The sequence below is a fragment of the Petromyzon marinus genome, chromosome 22 (assembly GCF_048934315.1).
Source record: "Petromyzon marinus isolate PM22_M1 ecotype Great Lakes invasive population chromosome 22, UKy_Petmar_22M1.pri1.0, whole genome shotgun sequence".
NCBI classification, from domain to species: domain Eukaryota; kingdom Metazoa; phylum Chordata; class Hyperoartia; order Petromyzontiformes; family Petromyzontidae; genus Petromyzon; species Petromyzon marinus.
Window position 1 is genome coordinate 15,237,437 of NC_133688.1, and position 19,156 is coordinate 15,256,592.

Below are 19,156 nucleotides of genomic sequence, written 5' to 3' on the forward strand. Positions count from 1 at the left end.
ATGGGTTCGATCCCCGACCCTGACGTCTGTATATTTGGAGTTTGCATGTTCTCCCCCGTGGTCGGAAGGATTTTTCTCCGGTTCCTCCGGTTTTCCCTTCCTCGTTTATAAACATGCTTTTAGAGTATTTGTCTGCTATAAATGTCCGCCTGACATGCCACTTCGTTGAGCTATCATTTGTGGCTCGGTTGCTTTTGAAAAATCTATTTAATTGAGTAAAATGAAAATAGTTTAGTTTCTAAGTGCCAGGAAGACGTATTCTTTCTGGTGGGCAGGTTCACTGCTGTTACCCCTCTGCAGAAACATCGTGGCAAAGGAATAGCAACCTATCTGAAAAATACCGATTTACATGTGTTCTGTTCATTGCCGGCACGGCATACTCTCCGACACCGGGCCATTTTGCCCGCTGATCTTTTACCGTTTAACGAACCAAGACTTTTCTTTCGCAATGTATATGAACATCCGAGATTAAAAATGCGAACATTTGCTTCCAGTTAAAAATAAAAGGGAGAGAGTCAATCGCTCCCATACTGCAGAATTCCCGACCGACTCGCTGACCTCCGAGGTTCAGGCTCAAGGAAACTCTCCTAGCAACATTGAGTAATGTCTAAAGTTATTAAAGGAAGAAGAACAGCCCGGTTGGAAAAAAAAGAAACATTCTTCCAAGCGCCGTAACAAATTGCACTTATTTAACAAAATTTGCGCATGTATGGATAGCCGTACTCTAAATAGTCACCCACGATAGTGAAAGACAAACAAAAAAACGGTGTTATGCCTGCGCATGTATACGCATATAATGGGGAGCTGTAGCCTTGAGGTTAGCACATTGAGCTACACCGCATGCGATTTCCATTCATGGCAAACATCATTGGTGTATATCAGAACTGGTTCTAGCCCTTCCCTAGGTTGATTCAGCCTCAAATGAGTACCTTGGATAAAGGCAGCCAGGTGTGCTTTGGCCACCCATCCCCTTTGTGTGCCATGCGGGCCGGCCTCCTCAATAGGTGCTCGCCAATAGGCTGTTAAGGATATACATGGGATCTCTGGCTCGTCTGGCTTATGCATTTTACGTGCAGCGTATACCATATTTGACAGAGTGTGCACTTCTGCTTGTGTTGGTGGACACACCTTGCGGCGCCGCGGCTGCGTAATGAAGTAACAGAGATCGCTCGCGCTTCTGTGTGGCACACGAGGTTTTTTTATGAACCACCGCTGCGCCTTGTGGCCTCGGTGAGAATTTCTCCACCCGGGCCAACTGGCACAACAGAAGAGGGGGGGGGGGGCTTCTCTCTGCCCAGGCCGGGCTGTATTTGTGCAATTTTTTTTCCCAGAGAGTTTGGAGCAAATAAAAAAAAACCACTGCCTTCTGGTTGGGGCAATGGCATTTCTGTACGGGGCATGCCAGGTGGCATTTTCTGTTGTTTCATTGGTTGTTTGCAGGACAGGGGCCTCTGGGTAAACACACAGGACTGGCGAGCAGCTCTGTACCAAGTAGAACTTGGCGTATTTTTTGTTAGATCAAACTCTTTCAGATTCCATTTACTGCATGTGCGCGCATATGAATTGCAAAAGATTTATACATAAATAGACTTGCAACAAAACGCAAATAGCCACTTAAGACATTTTCACCATGAAAATCTCAAGTCTGCATATACTTGTCCAAATGTAATTTGTTTTCATTCGGCACAACTGAACCAAAATAAACACCAAATTTTTCCTGCTTGACGTAGCCATTCACGATTATTTTTCTTTATTTCCTGCCGTTGCTGCTGCCTTTAAAATGCGACGTTTCATCCAAATATACTTTACAATGTGGAAAGTTGAAATGTGGTCATTTATAAACAATGAAAGGTGTCTGGGGGAAGGGACAACACTTAAGGAGCACTATTACTTCGAAGAATGGAACATTGTGTTCCGAAACACAAGGGTGGAGGTGGGGAAGAGCCAACAGCTGTATGCATAGCTGAGCATTCCCAAAGCCATAGAACCATGTGATATGTATAAGTACATATACTACAATTGAACATCAATGGGTATTCAAGTGGAAAGACCCTCCACAAGGAAGGAACATCAGCGTGCTAATTAGACGCAGCTTGCACATCACTCCCCGATGGACTTTGTTGATGACAGCCAGATTGACTCTGTTGTTCAATGTGAACACAGCTGATTGAATAGCAATTAGGGTGGAGAGTGAAGTTATTCTGTGTTAAAGCATTGAATGTGGATACGATGAGGTGAATGAACAATGCAATGCAAAAGTCAACTATAAATTACATCTACTTGTAGTTCGTAAAAACATGTAGACATGCACAAAAAATGTACCAGTGGTTTTGCTTGAATGACGGTGCATAATAAATGCATAATAAATGCTGTCAAAATACTCCAGTGTATTGTTTTACTGGAACTATTATCACTCGGGTTGTTAATTAGCAAGTTGTGTCGATTTTGGCTGGTTAAAACTTTCTCAATCAGATTGTTTTAAAGAAACAAAATGAATTGTTTTAATATTTTGTCAATGAGCTTTTTCCTCGCCTTCCAAACTTTAAAGAATGGAGTGTATAAGGTCATGTTGTGCATGACTCTTCTCTCAGTCAACTCCCATAGAAAAATATGAATTTGGTGTCTCGTGGGATTCATGTATTGTTTCAAATAATTTACATGGACTAACAATGCATTGTGTTTAGCCTAAGGTGCGGCACACGCAACACGACTTACATTTGTTAAAATTAATTAACGAATTTCCAAATTAATCATCAACATTGCCTGATGACAGAACAAAAACCATGACAAGCTGACATTTCAGGCAAAGGCCCATCATTCAGAGCAGAAGGGTGGGGGGGGAGTGACTAAACACAGTTGGGCGTTGTACTGTACGCTGTGGTGCCCTGGGAAAAGTTGGGACGTTTTAAGAGAGTTGACAAATTAATTTTCGTATTGACATATAAACACTTTTGTCCCGACAAACATTGAGCATCGGTTAAGCCCTTACCGCTAGTTAATAATAAATCAACAAAAAAAATGCATCGTGGCAAAGTAAATAATATCCACACGGTGTGCATGCAACTCATTGTCCACTAATGTAAAACCTGTGCACTGTATATTAGTAAAACACTGAATTTGTCAACTTTCTTATATTTACCAGTTTTTGCAGGGCCCCACAGTATAAGGTACAATCTCCAATGTTAAGTCCATCAGCCTATGCCCTCTGCTCTGAGAGCATTATATAAAATGTACATCCAGTATTCTTATTCTTATATATGTTCTGTTGTTAGGCAGTGTTAATGATGAATGTGGTGACATTTGTTTTGATTCGTGCATGTGCACCACTGCCAACGAAATCCCCTCCACGCATTGTTTAGACCTGTGTCGGTTGCATATCTGTCAACCCATGCGGTTTACCCGTATTTTTGTACAGGGAAAATGAGTTTTTAGGTCCATACGGTGTCCAGCCGTTTCAATACGGGGAGAAAAATGTGTTGTCTATTTATATTTTTCCCTTGTGATGGGGTTGACAGGTATGGTTTGAATATGGGAACTTTTTTTGTCTGTTTATGTTTCTCCCTTGTGATGGGACTTTGTAGGATGAACGTTGAGATTTATAAGGGGCACAGGGTGACCAATAAGGTCCGAATTGGTCTGCAATAAGGTAGGCACTGATAAGCGTTAAGGACAGCTATGCGGTTGTCGAAAACGAATCCAGATCAGATACTGGAGGTGGAAGCACGGACCTCTAATGTCCTCTGCTTGTGACTGCGTCGCTTCTTGGCCGAACGTTCTAAGGCAAAACGTGCAGAGGCACGACTCACAACATTGTGAAGAAGTAATGAAACCTCATTGTGCCGAATCGCGACGGTGTACTTTATTTAGTTTCGCTACTAGTTGACCTCTATCGTTTTATGCAATTCTACAATTGCTGCACGTTTCATAATTTACTTTAGCAAAAAAAAATGGCGTTTTGTCACCGTGATATATTTTTTTAACCGACATGTCGCGGGATGCTGCTATGGTGCCATGGCTAACAAACTGAACTCGCAGTCTCAATATTGCTGGTTCATTCTCTTTTTTTTTGCGCAGAAAATTGAAACTACGGGAAGATTTCTTCAACACCGTACCGTCATCCAGCAGTATAAATGGTTAAATTGGTTGGTTGCGTGTGGTGAGATAATGTGTGGGTTATTCCCATCTCTTCTAACGACTGTGGCCAGTGTGGAAGAGTAGGCCAAATACCCTCGAGAGGAGAGTCTCTTGTGCTCGTTATCGTAGAAATTATTCCACCGGCAGTGATGTGAGCAAGAAATTGCAGTACTGTGCCTTTACCTCTTTGCCTTTGATGTCAGAGGATTGTATTATATATGGTCTTAATAATATATTAATGTAGGCACCGCTTGGTAAAGATTAAGAGAGAAAATATCTGCTGTGCCATTCTTGCCCCAGATGTCCTGGTTATCAAGATCACTTTGGGTGGTAAAATAGCGTGAGAAGGGCTACAGTGAATGGGAGAATACATGTGAAACTGTTGGCCCGCATCAGATCAACATTGCTTTTTAATTCCTGTAAAAAAATTATAATCGGGAGCGGTCCATAAAGGTTGCAGCTTTGTTTCGAGTAGATGTCGCTCACGTGACGATGTCCATACTTTGAATTGTAAATTAGGACGGCAGTGCAACAGCGTTGCGATGGAGCCGCCACGTGCGTGTCCGCAGGCTGTGTACTGGACGTTAATAATGTTGGTGCGTTGAGATTTGTTTCAAGTCCGTTTGTCAAGGATGTATGTATTAAAAAAACAAAGTACATTTACAATTGGGCATTGTGGAGAAGTCTCAACGATGACTGCCCCCCTTACAGTTGCCCATCTGTTGTTTTGGTCTCTCGTTTCCCCGATTACGTGCCCACTCGTACTTTCTTATCCTTTCCATTTTATCCTCAAAACATAGATCCAGTACTTCATTTGTCTCAGTTGAGCTCTAAAAACAAGCCGTGTCAAAGACGCTTATCTTGCAGTGATTTCCTCATGAAGGCAGACATCAAAGTCTACCTTTAAAGATAATGGGACATTCAACGTTTTTTCTATATATATTATACATTCAGCAGTTGTGCACAAGCTCAATCGCTTATACTATATTTCCCACTGTCAATACATAAGTAACAAGATAGAGTGTTTAAGTTGAAGTATTTTGTCGTAATGTACTCTCAGTGTTGCTCTCAATGCTTTCAATGATCAGCAAATAAAAACATATGAACCCAACTTTCCCCCCCCCCCCCAAAGCATAATGGACATGTCTAATACTTCAAAAGGCCTTTCTAGACGCTTATCTTGACTTTCCATTGTAAATACAGGTACTGGCGTGGAGTGAAAAAACAGACCCCATCACACATGCTTGTATAGTGCACGTCATGCAATATTGTATGTCATTTAAAAAGAAAAATGCAGGGTTACACTGCATGGGGTAGGACACGCAGACTATCAAATGTAAACATCTGCGATCACTTTGGTTTTTATGAACAAATAAAACATGCCGTCATAAAAGTATTGCTTATAACGTAAGCGATCACATGTCCGTGATAGGACCCGCCGATGTGTGTGTGTGTGAATTCTATGTGGTCACCAATGGTTGCGTGCACTAGGAGATTGTTTTTCTTACAGACAGACCTGCTCGTGGCCATAACGACAATATTTGATGTGAACACTAACAAAGATATATGCCCCCCCCCCCCCAGAAAGATTTCGGTCTGTTTTGGATTTATTTAACAAAAAAAGGTTGGTGGTAATGTTGTCGTGTTTTTTTTATTTACCACCGTTAAAGAACTTAACAAAGAAAGCTATGACGTCGGGGCTAAAGATAAATACCCGATGAGCAAAATAAAAGTCACGTTCCACAAGCTCATTGAACAAAAAAATAAGCGATTGTTTGGAGGAACACAACTGGGATGACGCTTCGGATTACTTATATCTAGGGAAAATAATCCAAGGCGCATTCGGATCGACGTCATATTATTGGGAATCCTAATAGATGGTGAGCGAGAGCAGGATGGAGTGGTTTGGGAAATGTAACTTCGGTCATGGAAAAGCCTGAAGTAAAAACGGGTTTTAATCGGCGCATTTAATTCGATATGACAAAGGAATCGGAAACGTGGGTTGTATAATGGTGACAGAATGTGGAACAAAAAATAAAAAGTACACAACAAACAAAACGTGGAGGGACTACGTGTCAGGAATCGGACTGAAAGACCGAAAGTGGAACTCATAGTTCAGATGACAAACTGCAAATTAGTTGCGTCATGTCGATGATTATATGAAAAGAAAAGTCAGCTTGGGCAGGAAATGTGTGCACGAGTGGATATAGCAAAGACATCGGGAGGCCTATGTCTAGCAGTGGATAGACCATAGCTGATGGTAATGGTAGCGGATCATTCTTGTGACTTTTGATGGCAACTCAAGAATACCATTTCGACGTCGTGAGAACTTGAGCAGACGAACGAGGCTACTCTGATCCATTGTTTTGTCTACAGATGCTGTAAGCTGATAGCTGCCAGACCTACAAGGAACCTTTTTCATAGGTTGAAGAGATTTTGATTTAAAGCTTTCGCGACTGCAGTAATTCATATTCTTAGCTCTTTCGGTAAAGTCACGTTTTGAAAATGTAAGCGTATTCAGTATGTCCATATGTCACTGTTCCTGGGAAGTGTTTGCTCGAAATTAGAATGTGAATTTACATGGAATATATTTTTGTTATTATCAAGCGTGAACAAAAATGTTTTCTCATTTCGAGGAAGACAAATTGTTTTCATGTTCGTCATTAGCCACTATTTATTCACTGCTAGATGATGCACTCATGTCATCGCCATCCTTCATGGTCCTGCGGATACCACAATCCATCTTGCTCCTGTGTTTGAGCTGATCTCAAGCCAATTTACTATTCTTAACAGTTAACAAAATGCATTTGAAGTTTGGTTTCTGAATTTTCTTGATATGTGTTTTAAAACGCTGAAATATGTACATCATAATAGTAGGGTTTTCCCCTTTTTTCTGGCGACAAAACTGACACCTTTTGCAAGGAATCATGTTTACATTAACCACAACCCTTGCAGTCAGAATGCAAACAAAAAAAAACACTGATAATCAGTTTTGCAGTATTCTTTGCAAAAGGTTTCAGTTTTGTCGCCAGAAAAAATGGGAAAAACCCTATTATTATTATATTTTGGTACTGGCAAAGGAGGCCTCATGATATGCACATCATGTATGATTATTACTTTTATAATTAAAAGAATATAAAAAACATAAACTAATTTAGCATTCCTCATTCAAAAGGTATGGCATCACGAGTAACGATATAACGTTAATAGTAGTAATGTGCACTGATAAGGAACCTCTCGCAAAAAAGTATCTAGGTGCCGTGCATGAAAAGAAGAAAAATTACAGAAAGATTCTGTTGGCAGAATAAAGAGCCAAAGAGGAACACAACTGTATGTATTTTTATATTTTTAAGATGGGTTTTTAGTCAGGACTTAAAGATATAAACACCACTTTTCTGAGAGCCTGGTCTCAAGAACAAAACAAAGATAGAGGTTTACAAGCACAATATGTTTTTTTTTCTGATCTTATAACTGCAGCGTTTATCGTAACAACTTTGAAATGACTTGGCAGTTGATGGGAAGTCATCAACATTGGTCTGTGACCACGGCTTTTATAGAATAAGCATGAATGTCAGCTGTAGCCACATGTTGGAAGAAAACACTGACGTGGTTTGTTTTGAAGTTGGACACCTTTCAAATATAATTCAGCAGGAATGTTGGAAAATACTTCGTATAGATAGCATAACATTTCTAAAGGAAAATGTGGGTTTTTTTTTTGTAGGATGAAAAGCAAACGATATATTTACACTGAATGGTCAAATGTATCAGTTCATAGTAATCATCATTATCATCATTAGCCATGATATATCCACTGCTGGATGAAGCCTCCCCAGAACACCCAGATGCTGCAACACCGGCTGACATTATTGCTGCATCTTTGTGGTGGAAGTCCTCTCGAATGTCATCCCGCCATTGGCTGCCACTCCATCATTAGACTTGGACCATCAGCCATCATCCCCTGTAGCGATGTATCCTGGCCCGAGCCAACTTTCCTTAAGTCAATACAAAAAAGGATCCGTTCAGTCATGATTTCAAGCCATTCTCCAAGTATACAGATACAAATGTGTGTCCAGGTGATTTAAAAGTTCAGTCTGGAGGTTTACTGAGGAATAACTTCTTTGCCAAAACTAGAAATATGCACTTGGGTTGCCAGGGTACTGGCCAAGCCATTTGTAAAAACAAACCACCGAGTTTTCCAGTAAGATTGCACACCATTTTCATATATATTAGCTGCGTGATATAAAGGAATGTGAGATATTTTGTGACCTGTAAAAATCCGGAAACAAAATTGTGCCACATGCTTTCAAGACAATTATTTTCTGTTATTACTACCAAGATATGCACACAATTTGTATAAAATGTTAACCATATTGTTGGTTCTTTCGGTAAAGTCACGTAGAAGGAAAACAATAAAATAATAAAAAAAATATTCAAATAATAAAATATTATTTAAATAATAAATCATATTTTTTAAATATTAACCATCTCAGATTTTTTTATTTCGATTTAAAGCTTTCGTGACTGCAGGGATTCATCTTCTTGGTTCTTTCGGTAAAGTCACGTGGAATTGAAATAAAGTAATAAAAAGAAAGCACAAAAAAATAAAAAAATAAATATTATATTGTGCTTAATTTTTATTATTTTATTATCAATTCTATGTGACTTTACCGAAAGAACCAAGAAGACATCTCAAATTTGCTGACAACGCACAAACATCGTAACAACCAATGGAGATGAACGATAGGAAATTATTTAAGAGCTTAACAAAAAAGGGCTACAAAGTCGATTTCAAGGCAAGTACGGGGAAAACAACAAAGTTTGCTCAACAAAACATTATAATGTTTGGAAGAACACAACACAGCATTATCTATATATATAATCACCCAGAGATCAATTATTGAAGGTGCATAGGGATAACAATCGTGAAATGGAGGCAAGTGACAGCAGGATGGAGTGCTTTTGGAAAACTGCATTTGAAAACAAAAAGCAAGATAATATTTGCTTGAATGAGAGTCCTTCAATCCCTGAATAGTATCCGCTCTGATATATGGGTCAGACGCATGGACAAACGTTAAATTGGAATGAAATCCTTAAAATGTACACACATGAGCCTAGATAGATGCATGCTCGGAATTATTCTGAAAGATAGAAAGAATAATGCATGGATCAGAGAACCAACACCATTTGGAATTATCACGTTGACTGTTACAAAAAAGTCGGCTTTGGGCGCACCGCCAAAAGGAATGATGACCAATGGAGGAAACTTGTGATGGAAAGAGAGCCAAACGAGAGAAGGTGCCCGAGAGGATAATCACTGCGGAGACGTAGCGATGAGGTCAGCTCTTGTGATGAAGTAAGATGGATTGCGGCTAGGCACGGCCATGTGGATTTGTCAACGGCGTGGGGAGCCATTCGTCCAGCAGTGGATAGACCATGGCTGGTAATGATTTTGGACTGCGCACGACGAGTGTGTCACAGTGTAAGTCGCTCGATCCACACATGCTCGGTATAAATGTAAAGTTCGGGCCACCACCGCAGCTCCACGGCATCACAGCCGAGTGCGTCTGACCCTTGCAGCTGATGACCCGACAGATTTCTGCCTTTTGTTTTGCGAGCGTCTGTGGCCAGACTGTCTGCAGTGGGCCATTCATTTGGCATTACGTAATGGAAGAGCAGTTCCTCTGGATCCTACCCAGGGCTGAGAGCATGTCCAGCCACAGTCTGTACTCAGAGCTGGTTTTGGCATTACCGACAACGCAATTCCAGCAATTCAACTCTTCTGCGGGCCAGCTGCAACCAAGAGCCCTCCACGATGCATTAATCATAGCCTCAGAATGCTTACCACTTGGATGTGCTTTGTACTTTTTTTTCCACCGTAAACGGAGCAAACCCCGCTCCAACAGTAATACGTGTGTGTATGCATAGGTGTAAAAACAGAGCTGGAGATATACGGCAAATTAATTGAATAGCACGGCGCACGAGTGCATCGAGTGTGTGTGCAACATTAAATGATGGCTTTCTGTTGTTGCTCAAGTGAATTTAATGCAAAGTTTTGTAATTGTATATTTTTTTAATAATATGCTATTCTAGCAACAATCCAAACCAGCTAGCCTACCACTGGATGAAGGCCTCTCCATTGCTTTTTGGCCATGGGGGTTGCTTGACCATACTTCACCATGTTGGACAGTGCAGGTTGGTGAATTGGGTGCCCAGGACAGATGAAGATACTATTTTCCACTGGTATTAGCCATGGTTAGGGATCAAATTCAGGTGGCCTGGTTCATAGCTCAGTGTGCCACAGTGACGAGATGTGTTAACTACCTCGCCTGGTATACAGGAGGTCGTGGGTTCGATCCTGACCCTGATGCCTGCTGCTGTATATTTGGAGTTTGCGTGTCTCTCATCATCATCACGGTGGCTAGGAGATGTTAACTACCTCGCCTGGTATACAGGAGGTCGTGGGTTCGATCCTGACCCTGATGCCTGCTGCTGTATATTTGGAGTTTGCGTGTTCTCCCCGTGGTTACTTGGATTTTTCTCTGGGTCGTCCGGTTTTCCCTCCACATTTTGAAACGTGCGTTTAGATGATTTGGCTGCTATAAATTTCCACACAGTAAGCCACTTCGTAAAGCTATCATTTGTTTAGTTGTAACCACTGTGCCACAGCTCAACATTTGTTTTAAATGTACGCAATAGTGGGACTCTGGTGCTGGCAAGCCCACAACGTTAGGAGGCCCGTGTGCCGTCTGGGCCAGTGGTGGCATTGTAAGTCTCTTGGACTCCAAGCTCAACTCCGGTAGCTGCTGACCTCAGCCAAAGTAACCGTGTGTGTCCCAGGGAAAGAAAAAAACCCAGTGGCTACCCATTGCGAACTGCCCGACGAGATTACAAGGATTTCTAGGGCTCTATTGTAAAAGCACAAGGCTTCGCGAGCAAAAGCCAACAGCTCTGTTGGAATATATATAAAAAAACGATCGGAAAGGACGTGCTGTACAAAGGAAGCTGCGGCGTTCTTACGTATGGCCGCGTTTCAGCCGGAGGCGAAGGCTAACTGCAGCTTCTCCCACTGATGGCACCGCTCAGCAGTTGAGGATAAGGATTTACATTTATTAAGCGCTTACATGGCACAGCTGCCGATCTCCAAGTGTGGCAGTTAAAACAATGGGGCACTCTTCTCTACTCCACCCCTCCACCCCCAACGTCTGTGCACCCAGCAGTATGCCACAGTTATTCCATCGGAAGGTCCCGCTCGGTGGTAAAAATTCGGTCACAGTCCCTGTGGTCACTGTTACTGTGATCACTGTTACGTTGCAATTATGGCTTTATTTTTTGGTGATTTGGAAAAGTTTTTTTTGGTTTGGACATGTTTGTTTTGTTGTAGTACGGAGTTAGACTGATGGCCTTAATCTAAGTTTTCTTGTGGTTGTTGTTGTTGTTTGACTTGCATCCCACTGGGATTTTTTGCACACAGCGTTGGTGTACGGTGCTTTTTTCAGGAATATTTTGCTGGGTTTTTTTCCATGGATTTTCTGTTTACACAGTCACATAGTCACTTTAAGATGTTTTTTCTTGTTTTTGTTTTTTTGTTTGTTGTGATTGCATCCGATTCAAGAGCCGAATGGCTCACAGGGCTATACCAAAATAAATAAACTGAAACTGAAAAACTGGGGGTAAAGTGCGGACGCTCCCGCTTTTTCTAAGACGTGCGGCCAAATTCCCTCGAGGGAGAGAGAGAGAAGGGACTCTGCAGAGCTCCCTCTAGTGGAAGCCCTTCGGCCAGCAGTGTCGTGAGCAAAACGCTTTACAGAGCTGCACCTTTAGCTTTACCTATGCCACGACATCGCAAAGCGTTGGATGATTTTAATAACTTGTTTTTTTGTGAGAGTACAATCATCGTTCGAGTTGGCCACTCATTTATAAAAGCAGCTCGCCGGCCTAATGCATTATCTTTTTTTTAATACATCATGATCAAACGAAGCAATCTTTACTTTTTCTATTCACTTTCTTAACTTTACACCTGATGCACAATAGTGAAACATATTAACAACATTTGCAAGGAGATGTCTAATAAATGCAACGATAAAATGAAGGTAAAATAAGAGTTCATATTATTGGTTCTTTCGGTAAAGTCACGTAAAAAGGGAAACAATAAAATAATAAAAATATTAAACAATAAAATAAAAAAATAAGAGTTGTAACGACAACAAAAACAACAGCAACGACAACTATATGTCAGTTCACGCTCCGACATTGATTGATACATTGCGAATGCTCATGCAGCTGACTGAGGAAGTTGCAGCCACATTTACCGTATTATTTTCATCATTATGGCCGAGAATAATTATGGAGATGCACCCAAGAATTGTAAATGAACTGAGTGTCTACCGAGGACATGCAGCAATGAAATGAGTTCATGCGTAGGTGCTCGGTAGATTGACCGAGTAACTTTAACGCTGCTTGGCTTTGGAAATTCCCTCCCATGGTCCCTTCTCCCAAGTTCTTCTCACCTTTCTCGATAGAAGAAGTGCACGAATTTAATCGACTGCAGCTTTAATAGCACTGCTTGTTGCTGGCTGCTTTGTTTTTCGAGCCTTTTGGACGGCAACAGCTTGAGGAAGGCCTTAAGCAGTGGATTGATCGTGGCTAATGCTGATAGAAAAAAACCAAGTGGAAACTACGATCGACGCCCTGCCAGAAGTACAACCAGTTTGGACACACGTTCGTGACAAGAGTCGGACCGAAGGGGAAAATCGCCTGAGGGGAAGAACCAAACGGGTGACTGAGTGATGACATGAGGGCACTTTGCACAAGCGAGATGGATTGCAGCTGCTCAAGAGCAAGGGTTGAAGCATCTAACGGGAGGGAGGCGTTGGGAGGATGGAGGGGCACGGAGGAAGTCGCCTTCCAACGGCGCATGGAGAAGGCCGATGGTGTGATGAATCTGATCATGATGATGATGATGATGAATCGGGTGGTGATGAGAGCGGTCTCTTACAGAATTTCCGTCAGCGTTTTGTGAATGTGACTTCAGCGATGCTTTGTGTTTTATTACCTGTTTGTTTTTGTTTCATTATGGCTGTGTTTCCAGGGACGTTACATTTACGTAATGATGGGGGGTGAAATCAAATTGTTTATGCTGGGGAAACGTTGAAAAACAGTAAATTATGGCCATCCTATTTGAGCTGTGTTTAATTTAACGAGTTTGGACAAAAGTTCAGGAAACGTTGTTCATGGAAAGACATTTGTATTGCCTTTTAGCAGAGTTTAACTTCTGTAAAATACTTCGTAATGCTTTGTAGTGATGCTCTTCAGTATACCATGATGAAATTCACCGAATGCAGGCCAAATTTTTTATAGTATAAATTGGCAAAAAATGTCACCATATTACGAACATATAGTACTTAAATGTATATTATTATTTCAAGACTTGATATTTTTTTGCTGTTTTCCCCCTCACATATACGTTCATTATTTGTCCTAGATTCTAAAGAATGATAGAAATATGCTGTCACTCAAATGAGAGCATATTATATCATTTATATAATTATTTTAGGGCACTTATCCATAACTGTGTGCTTCTATAGGCAAACAACTCAATCATTCCTTGGGGTTTCAACTCTTTGGAAACTCTTTACGTTTTCTGTCATAAAGGGCTTGAAGGGGTGATGGGTGGCATGTTTTTAGGTCTTTGAAAAGTACTCGAGCTATAGCAATCATCACCATCATCATCGTCATCATCATCATCATCAATGTTATCATCATCATTCCATAGGCATGCATGGTGAAAGCAAATTTTTGAAAATATCACGACATTACCAAGTTATTACAAGTGCAGTATACTGTGTAGTTTTTGCACAGTTCAACGTTTTAACATTACCCGTACATTTTCCGAGAATTAATTTTAAGCATTCGTGCAGTGAATGGGTAGAAAGATAAAATTCTCCAGGCCAAAATTAGATAGGGCCAGCCATAGATAATTGAAAACAATAATCCATCAAGCACCTATTATATTATTTTTCTTAGAACCGGCTTACAGACCCCATCGCAATGCTTTGCCTGTTTTTTTGCATGGGAGGCAGACGTCGCTTGTAATGCCTGAAGCAGGGCTTTTCATTAACCTGCGTGGACATCTCTACAGTGCCGGCATCAGGCCAAGGTTAAACCAGTACATGGCTAAGTACTATGACGGAGAGGCCCGTGGCAGGGTGACTGCAAGGTTTCAGGAGGGATTGCAGCAGACTTTTGAAATCTTAAAGCACCGATGCATTGTTGTTGTTGCTGCTGCTGCTGCCAGTGCCTCCTGCGGGGAAAGCAGTAATACTCAAGTGCCACAGGGATGAGTGGCTTCGGCTTTTGTTTAAGACGTTGACCCTTCCATCCCGTGCAGGAACACCACCCCAATCCTATCCCACCCTCGACTTTATGCACGGCCACCGGTACCTTGGAGATGAAAAGGGCCTCAAAGCCTGAGACTTATCCGAGATGGTGGAGGAAGTCACGGGGTGGATCGGGTTTTCATTCATCTGTGGAAAGCGACTACATGCCTCCTGGGGCTATGGCTCTAACCTTCATTGCACGGGAGCTTGCAATAGCTCCCTCCCTCCCTCTTGTAATGATGAAAGGTAGAATCTTGAAATCATGCGTCGCGTTAATTATGGCGGATTTGCGTCATTGTTATTTGTGTAATGTCTCGTGCAGAAAACGTGAGGCATTTGCTAAACACTGCAGTGTTTAAAGTTTAAGAATGTTTTGTGCCAGACACGGAGAAGGACTCTGAATTGATGGTGCTTCTTAAGGCCGTCGTAATTTCTAAATCCAGCGTGTTATGTTTGGCTGGAAAAAAAATTACATACTTTAATAAAAAGCATGCTCATACTCTCGCTCCCACATACGTGCGTACGTCCAGATACATGCACACAAAGACGAAAATCCTCCATTAAGCCATACAAGCCGCTGAGGCAAGTGCTGTAAGTGAGCACCTATTAAGGTTGGAATGAAACATCAGAGGGTGGTGTGGACAGGACAATGCCCCAACTGCTTTTGCTTTCCCGATAGTGGTGTTTACACACCACACCGGCTTGAGTCGACCTAGGGGAGGCACAGAACAGGTCCAGACACCACTCACCGCTGATGTTATCTTTGGGTTAGGGTAACAGGTTGTGGTTAGTGCAGCATGATAACCACTGTGCTACCAGTCCTTGAACCATTTCCCATAATGCGCACATACACAGTCATATAGAGATGGATTTAGAAATTTTATTTTTAAATAAACTACATTTTCCATTCCCCCACAACATGGATAATTTAATACTTCATATAACTGTTGTCTGGCTTCCCGCATATTGGGGTTAGGTCCTTTGAGACGGTGTCATCTTTATGAGTCCAGCCACAACAACAACATGTGCAGCCCACCCCAAGCATACATAGCTTTGGCTGCCTTTAAGCAGTTTAATAGATGGCATTTCACAACTATCACTGGGATAATTTATAAGTGCAATTATCCATTGCTCATTTTTGGTGTAAGTTTAATTAAAGCTGACAATGAGTTGGGGGCTGGGAATGAATTTCCTTTCATACATTTGGTCGTTTATTCTTTGCGCTTTTTTATTTATTTTATTCCTGCACTACCACCACCACCACTTAGAAATCCTTTACCTTCAGCGTTGAAAATAATGTTTGATCGCACCAACATGGTCACAAGCTTTGTTCTGAGCAATTAGGTTCATCACCACGTTGCCAAAGCCAGAGTCAAAACAATAACATTTGGTGGTCAGCCAATGCATCATCCCCAAGCTCGTAGGCAGCAGCTTCAGCAAAGATGCTCTTCAGCTCCCTAGTGCTACCTGTCGAAAGTTTGAACTGGCATGAGGACCGCTGTACTTTATGCATATTGACGTTTTAACACGTCGTCGGAGGCTGCTTCTTCTTCGTTGAAGATGATCAGTCTTTCATAGGAGGAGCAAGTCGCTGTTGGCCCATTTTTCCACGGAAATTTGGTCAGCGTGCTCAGCATTATTGTGGCTTGGAGAGAGGCATGAGGGTTTTGTGTGACGCCAGCAGCGAGAGGACCCAGTGACAAGAGATGAAGATGTTTCCCGCCGCATGTGTTCGGCTGGTCAAGTTTCCATGGGTGCACACCTGCCTACCTCCAGGCACAAAGTGCCCGACAGTCTAGAAGATGACAAATCTCGTTCAGCTGTCCGGAAAATGTAACATCTGCGAATGCATGTAGGAAATAACAAAAACAAAAGAAAAACATTGGTTAAATTGGTGGGGGGGGGGGGGGAAACTCCAAGGTTGAAAACATTTTATTCGAAGGGTACAAACATTTAGTTTGACCGGTGGTTACATGTTTTTGCAACAGTTGTTTTTCACGGTCGAAAGGTTGTGTGTGATGGGGAAAAGTGTGGGTACTCCCACCTCTTCCAAGACGTCTGGCTAGCCTGGAGGAGTATGCCACGTATCCTAGAACTCTTTCCTAGCGGGAGGCCCTTTCTGCCAGCAACGGTGTGATCAAGCAAATTTCAGGGCCGCGCTTTCACCTTCACCGCAGCGCCTCGTTCACAGAAATGTACCCAGTGTTACACTGGGTAACTCGTTTCCATAGTAGAGGCTACGATGCAAGATGCTGACTGAAGGAGTGTCCACAGATGTTGCCTCAAAATGTCCCCGTGTTTATAAATAAAAGTGCGCTTCACAGCTCAGGAATTGTTCGCCAAAAATTCACACTGTTAAAGTTAGACTGCCTTATATTGGTTTAGAATGTCAAGCGTTAGGATGTACTGACGTATATTTAGAACTATCTGAAGACAGGGTGTAAAATGATTCTACATCTTAAGACCTATATATACTGCATACTGTAAGAGATGTACATCAATGTCTGAAAAGGAATTTTTGTTCATGGTTAAACTGTCCCATACTGCCTTCGTGAGCACGAGGATTCATGTGATTGTTCAGTATGAAGGTTGAATAACATTGATCTTTAGATGCGAGACATTTCAATGCTCTACAGCACAGATTGTACATGTTCTTTATGCCTGTAACGATGTATCCTTACACGGCGTTTTGATGAATTACCAGAATTTAATATTTTTTATTTGTTTCAAGAATCAATCATTTTTGTTGTCTCATCTGCAAAAACTAATTTTATATTCTCGCTTGCTCTGTATTTTGTACCACAATTTTTATCACAATCGTTCATAATTACGTGCAAATCATACGCAAACATCTGCTAATGTGAATTTATCAAATGCATAAATATCTCATACGATTCGACTTGTGCATCACAAGCCTTAAGATGCAATTAACCTTAAATCTGAGTAATTCCCGTGATGCAGGAGCTCAATTTGTACTTATTTATCCGCCCACCTCCAGCCGCGCATAAAAATAAAAAAAAACTTGCATTCAAAAACATTTAAGATGTTTGGTACCATTGAAATTAAGTAGCCTCACAGACAAAAACAATAACAATAAAGATGTTGTAGTCTTTTTCTTTTGTATGGCAAGGAATTGATCGGCAAATTTAGCGTCGTGGTGAATATCTGAAACGCTGCCAAGTGAAATTTTTGATGTGGTCCCTGGTTTTAGTTCGGTGACGCGCAGTCACCATAACCGTTTCTATCAAAACAACGTAGGAGAATTATCTTCTTAACAACTCGCCAAAAGCTCTGCAGTTGGAATTTTTTTATTGTTTTAATCCAATGTTTGGCCACATCTGAGGCTTGCATTAATTTGAGCCTTTCATTGGCAGCTGTTGGTGTTTACAGTTTGCTGTTCCAAAGCTGCATGCTTGTTGGTCTTTACCACAAAAATCATTGCTTTCTGAAAGCATTGTGCTGCGTCCCAACTGAGGATGTCTGTTTCTAATTTGGAGGGGGTAGCTGGTACGATTTGGACAGGGTTATCTGCGTGTGTGTGTGTGTGAAGCATTGCTAAGGAAACGTGCCTGTTTGGGTTTGGAAGAGGATGGAAGAGCCTCGTATAAATCTCACACGGTGTGTTTCACATTTATACAACTGCGGCCTCACAAATAACCATGCTAAGGAATTTGACATCCTTTGTGGCTGACTAAAAGGAGGCCTTGCTGTCTGTCTACTGCCCTTAAGACGAGCTTAATACTGTGGCGATGAGTCAAATTGAGTTTGAATCTCCAATAATGTTTACGTTTGAACATAATGTTCCCTAAATTAGTAGCAAATGTATGTTTGAAATTCAATTGTGGCTTGGTCGTTTTAAAATAATTATGCCAAATTATAACACTGCTTATAAGTGTATTATAACAAAAAACAATAATTACAGTTCTTTGGAAATACATTGATGGATGAAGGCCCCCCCATACCACATCAGTCATGGGGGGGGAACTATAAACGCAGTCACCTGAGTTTGATTCCTGGCCATGACTAACATCAATGGCAGTAATATATGAACATGTCCTGGGCACCCCCTGCACTGATGCGCACTGACCAAGTATGGTCACAAAATCCCATAGGCATATACACAATGCATTTTGAGACTTCTTAAAAATAATGACTTTCATAAAAACATATTTTGTCATGGCGGTTCCTAAAGTGGTGTGTTTTTTGGAACTGTGTCCTGGATGCCACGTGGACTTGACATAACGCTGCTGCTTATTGTCTTTGGATTCATTTCTGAGGCAAACCATGGATAGACACAATGTGCAACTTGACCATTTGAGTAACGTGGCTTACACCGTGCTAATTTTATTCAAACCAGTGGACGGACGCCGAGGCATAAACCAATTTTGTGCTACCTCAGTTGTACTTTGTCGTGATTCACAAAATATGCAGACACCTAATTAAACACGACAGCCTGCGCGGTTTAATAGCTCTGGGGGTTGAGGCAAATGTTGGGTTACCGTGCCAACTTTATTTTGAAAATTCAAAGGTGGACTTTTGACATGTCCAGCCTGCCACCTGGCCGTTATCCATTTTAGGGCTATGGGAAAGCCAGAGGGGGTCGAAAGTGTGAACTTTCACACTATTGGTCTGTTGAAGTGAAGGCT

General features: G+C 41.6%; 1 protein-coding gene across 8 annotated transcripts in view; it reads left to right on the forward strand.

The window, feature by feature from the left end:
- The window catches only part of LOC116944948 (ras-specific guanine nucleotide-releasing factor RalGPS2-like), a 226,099-nt gene that overhangs the window by 173,821 nt on the left and 33,122 nt on the right, over nt 1-19,156 (forward strand). The window lies entirely within an intron of this gene.